The sequence below is a fragment of the Halichoerus grypus genome, chromosome 9 (assembly GCF_964656455.1).
Source record: "Halichoerus grypus chromosome 9, mHalGry1.hap1.1, whole genome shotgun sequence".
Classification (NCBI taxonomy): domain Eukaryota; kingdom Metazoa; phylum Chordata; class Mammalia; order Carnivora; family Phocidae; genus Halichoerus; species Halichoerus grypus.
In genome coordinates this window covers 19,268,900-19,274,899 of record NC_135720.1, presented here as the reverse complement: position 1 = coordinate 19,274,899, position 6,000 = coordinate 19,268,900, and positions in this window count along the sequence as shown.

Sequence of the window (6,000 nt, the reverse complement as noted above, 5' to 3'; positions counted from 1 at the left end):
ATCACCAGATCATGTAACTTCTCTGTCCCAAATCCTCAAATTGTTTCCACTTGACTCAGAATAAACGTCATGTTCCTGATAGGGGCCTATAGGATCTGCCACTCTACTGTCTCTCTGACCTTTTTTTTTAAGTGTAAATTTGATGAATTATTTTTATTGTTGAAGTATAATTGACATACAACATTATATGAGTTTCAGGTGTGCACCATACTGATTCAACAATTCCATGCATGACTCACTGAGCACTCCATTGCGTGTGGTCACTGTCTCACTTCATCTTTTACTACTTTTCTCCTTGTTCTGTTTGTTCTACTCATTGGTGGCAACAGAATGCACCATATACCCTCCTACCTCAAAAGATTACCCGCTATTGACTTTCCTGGGATCAGCTTTCCCTAGGAGGTAGGAATGGTTGATCTCTTATACATTTCAGGTCTCTCTTCAGAGGCACAATAACAGAGTGGTCTTTGCTATGCCCTTGAGGTGAAATAGCAACTTCCTCCTCGTTCCCACATTTCCTATTTTCCTTACCTTAATTCCTTTTCCTGCTTAGTAATTAGCCTCATCTGACATACTGTAACAACATAATGTATTTTGTGTATGTGTTGTCTGTCTCTCTCTCTCTTAGAATGTAAGCTCAAGAGGTCTAGGGCTTTGTCTGTTTTGTACCCTCCCTATATCTCTCCATCCCTAGGAACTGGGACTGGAATGTAGTAGATGCTCAATAAACATTTGTGAAATGAGAGAATGAGTGAATCTATTTGTTTGACAAAGCTTTTATTATCCAATGCTCTTCTTTCTCTTCCAGTCTTCAGCTCCATTAAACAACAAAAAAAGACTCCTTGATAAAGCAAACTCACTTCAAATGAGTTCTCTTTAACATGTATTTTTAGACTGTGTTTTTCAAAAACTTGTTTCTGAAGCTGAAAATATGCACAAATGCAAACAGGGTAAAATGCCCAAGCACACATGTAAGCATTAACCTCCAACAGACCCATGCATGCTTGGAATCTCGAAGGGATGGCAAGGTTGGATGGATGTCAGCCCTCTTTAGTTCTCAGAGGAGAGGAAATGGCCAGCAGAAGCAGGGGTATTGTGATGCTTCCCCACTTTTCCCAGTGCCACTGCTCACTTCTTGCTGTTGTAGTTTTGCAAACAACCCATAAACTGTAGGCCCTTATGCTACCTTCCCATTGCTGAGAGTTCTCCACCTCAGTGCCCAGCCTAAGACATTCCCCACCAAAGTGCTCTTGCATCCTGGACGTGTTGGCATCTATGTTCAGTCTGACAATTACCTAAGTGAGAAAACTGGAACCCTGAGAGGTGAAATGACTTACCCCAAACCATGCAGAACTAGCCCTGGAGGTTAAGCTTCAGTCCTCTCTCCTGTTAGTCTTGACTGCACTGTGTTTCAGCAGCCTGTTATTCACATTAATTAAATATAAGAAATAAACTAAAAGTCCAACAATAAGACAATGGCTAAGCATATTCATATGATGGTTTACTACACAGCTATGAAACATCATGATGTAGAAGATTCTTAAATAACAAGGGTAAATGTTGGCAACATAGAGAAGTGAAAAAAAACAAGTAGTATAATCGCAATTTTGTGTATATGATTTGTGTATATATGGGAAGACTCTATACATCAAATCTGTGGTCATTTCTGCAAGGTGGGATTAGAAGTATTTTTATTTGTCTTTATACTTTATGATTCCAAATCAATACTTTCAGAATAAAAGGGTATTTTAAACTTTTCCCCTGCACCACACTTCTGATTAGTTTAAAGGTGTATTATTTTTAAACACTATGATATATTTATAAATAGAATCCATACAATATGTATGAGACATAAATGTGTGGAAAACTGAACAAGCTTCATGAATGTAAAGAATTACTAGAGGGGTGCCTGCGTGGCTCATTTGGTTAAGCATCCAATTCTTGCTTTTGGCTCAGGTCATGATCTCAGGGTCCTGGGATCAAGCCCCACGTTGAACTCAGCTTTCAGCAGGGGATTCTGCTTGAGGATTCGCTCTCTCCCTCTCCCTTTGCCCTTCCCCCCACCTGTGCTCTCTCTCTTTCTCTCTCAAATAAATAATAAATAAATCTTTAAAAAAAAGAATTACTAAAAATTAAATTGAAATTAAATTTTAACTATCTTAATTAGGTATATAATATGAAGGGTTTTTTGTGGAAATACATACATTTATTATAATCAGGAAGCCTTGCCTTTTTCCTTATAACTCTCATGTTCTAAAATTATATTTCAAGCTAATTTATTTTTTACCCTCCCTCAGATTTTTAAAGTTCTTTAAAGTTCTCATAGATCACCCTAACACAAAATTCTGTTAGTCCTTTCTTTGCAATTGCAGTTTTGCCATTATTAGGACTGTCATAGAGATAGATAATGGTGCTTCATAGGAGAATGACGGGGCTAAACTTTGTTTTGTTATTTGTAACATATGCATCTCAATCAATCATCACAATAATCCATTTATAACCTTTGTTTTGGGGGGGACAAATACAATGAGGTTCAGAGAGCCTAAAGGCTTGCCTTCTAGTATATGATGGAGTTTGGTTGAAGCTCAAGTCTACCCACCAATAAACTCATGCTCTGCTGTCTGTCTATAGGACTTTAACTTGGTGGCATTTCTCTGCACAAGCGTCCTTTCCTCATCTCGTTCACTCTTCCCAGGCTCTCAAAGCACCACCTCTCACCATCCAGAACTTCTGGCTGCAGCAAGTCACTCAGGGCGGCTCCATGATCCAGATCTGAATCGTCACTCCCACTATCACCATGTATCTCTCCTGTGTCTGTGCCTACGTGTCACCGACTTTCATTAGATGCATGTTTCCAGTCACCCGTGCTGAGGACATCCCCTTGGATATCTGTACTTGGGGCTTCCACTGTGCCTGACTCACATCTTTCCTATAGAACTCATTGCATCATTTTGTATTTGTTCTGGTTTCTGTTTGTTCCACAAGGTCATGAGTTCTTCAGGAGCAGAACTGAATCTTATTCATCTCCTTAGAAATACCCAATGCATAAAATTAAATCTCCAAGTAAACCAAATCTCTAGATAAAAAACAATTAAGTTAAGGTTACAAAAGAAACAAGTATTTTTTATAGTATATAGTGCCAGCACCCTACAAGGTAAAATTCACAATGTCTTGTAGCTAATAAAAAAATGTAGCAAATAAAGAGGAAAATAGATCCCATTAAGAGGGGAAAATTAAATCAACTGAAATTGACCCAGAAATGACAGAGGTGACAATAGATGGATATATTAAAACAGTTATTATAACTGTATTTCATATTTTAAGATGGCAACAGCCTTCTAGTTTTTTTAGTTTTTATAATAACTATTTCCGGAACCTCCCATAGGCCTGAGAAATACCTGTTGGTGCATTTTCTTCCACAAACACCCTGCTCTAGTTTACCACAGTTGTACTGCAAACCCATGTCAGGCTGTTGATGTTCCATCTGTCCCCTGTGATGGGCTCCGCCTTGCCTGCTGGTCAGCTCCCAATTTCCAGATTAGGATCTTCCCTTTGTGTTTTTAATCAATCTGATCATGATATCCCTTGGTATAGAAATTTTCATGTGTATTGGGTTTGGGGTTTACTGAGTTCCTAGAATTTATGGATTTCACAAAATTTGAAAAATTTTCAATCACTATTTCTCCATTTAAGTTTTTCTGTATTTTCTTCTCCCACCTGCCTACCCTCCCTGCCCATTCAGGGACTCCAAATGCACATATATTAGTCTCTTTGAGATTGTTTCACAGTCCCTGATTCTCTCCTCCTCCTCCTCCTCTTCTTCTTCTTTTTTAAGTCTTTTGTTTCATTTTGGATTATTTCTATGGCTGTCTTCAAATTCACTAATCTGTTCTTCTGCAGTATCTAATCTGCCATCCCATCCCATATGTACTTTTTTCAACATGGACATTGTATTTGCAGTTTTAGATGTTCTTAAATTGAACTTAACATATTCAACTTTTCTGCTAGCTTCTTGAACACATGGCACACAGTTATAATAACTATTTTAATATCCTGTCTAATTCCATCATCCATTTTTTTTTCCGGTTCCTTTTCAATTGGTTGGTCTTTTTCTCCTTTTAATGGGACATATTTTCATGCTTCTTTTCATGCCTAGTAATGTTTATTGGATACTAGTCAGTTTGAATTTTACCTGTTGGGTGTTGGTTACTTTTGTATTCCTCTGAACATTCTTCAGATCTGTTCAGGGAAGCTGTTAACTTACATGGAAATAGTGTGATCATTTCAGGTTCTGCTTCTAAGGTTTGTTAGATGGGACAATGAAGTATTAGTAGAGGGTGAAATTCTCACCCCTACTGAGGCAAAATGTTATGACCCATTCCCTGTGAATTATGAGGTGTCTCCAGTCATGCTGGTGGGAACAGGCCCCATGTGAACTCAGAGGAGGTTGCTCCTTGTAATTGTCTCCCGTGGTTTTTCTGTGGCCTCAGAACATTTCTTCATGTGCTTGTGCAGATTGGCACTCAGACAGACACTGAGGGCCTGCCCTCAAGGTTCTCCTCTCCATAAGGCTCACTCCTCCACATACTCTGTGCTGGGAACTTCAGCCACAAATCCTCCCTGGATTCCAGCTCTGTCTTCCCAAATCAGGGGCACCATCGATAGGGCTCTGCCAGGGTTCCCCGCCCTGTGTCGAGCCTCACAGTAAGCTAGGACCATTAAAGAGCCTGTCTTTTTTGTTTTCTACCTCTTGGGGGAACTCTGCCTTTCATTGCCAATGTCTTCATCTATCTCATTCAGTGTATTAGTTATTGCACACGAGAAGGTAAATGCACTGCCTGTTACTGCCTTTTGTTTGGGAGCAGAAACCTTTCTAACTCTCCTTTGAGAGTCTGCTTCCTAGAATCATGCCTGAGATCGACAGCTTTGGGCCAGTTTTCAGGAAACGAACTCTAGCACTCAGAGATTTGCATGCATGATGTTTATTAGTGAGTGTTTTGGGTAACATCTCTGAATGGAAGGCCAGCAGGATCAGGCAGAAGAAGATAAAGTGCAATGCTGTTGTGACCGAGATCTCCACCAATAAAGACGGAGCTCTGGAGAGAAGAACCTTTCAGAGGTGTCACAGTTATATGCCCTCCCTTACACACACTAATAAGATGCAGGCCGCTGTCTGGGAGAAGGCATGACCTTGGGCTGAGTGACAGCTTCCTCTCATGGGGGCGTGAATGCCTCTGTCCAAAAGGGGGATCTGGATTAGTACCAGTGCGCCCACGGCAGAGGCGACTGCAACATTATACACCTTCAGGTTCGTATGCAACCCCATGAAGTGTTTTAGTACACTCAGGAAAACTATTGCTTCGTATTTGAACAACTAAGCAAAATTATTTTTTAGCTACTATCATGAAAATATCTTCTTTCCCTATTCTCCCATTTTTTTTAAGAATCCCTACTCAGAGTTTCCTCTCAAAGATAATTAAAACTATAAGTTAATGTCTACCCAGACTAATGAGACTATCTCAGGCAGGGACATTTGGCTTCATATCTTCAAGATTCAAATCCTCCATAACTAGTGGGATCTGGAGAGACAGAACAGTAGGGGACAAAACTGAATCTAAGTTGCAAGTTTTAATAATATTTTCCATGACATAGAGTAACCATTCCAAGCGGGCAGTGTAGCAGAGGGCTGAAGAGTGAGCACAGGTATAAAGTTTTAGTTTTGCAAAATGAGTAAGTTCTAGAGATCTACAATTAACAATACTGTGTTGTACATTCACAAATATGTTAATATCTTGTATTAAGCATTCTTACCACAATAAAGAAATACAATATGATACAATACAATACAATACAACATGATGTATTGAAGCCAGACTGCTCACATTTAAGTTACGGGTCCACTCCTTCTGTGCTTTGGACTTTGGCCAAAAGCTCACTTTTCTTCTCTATAAAATGCGCTGATTGTATACCTCATAGGGCTGTGATCACTGAGCCCGAGGC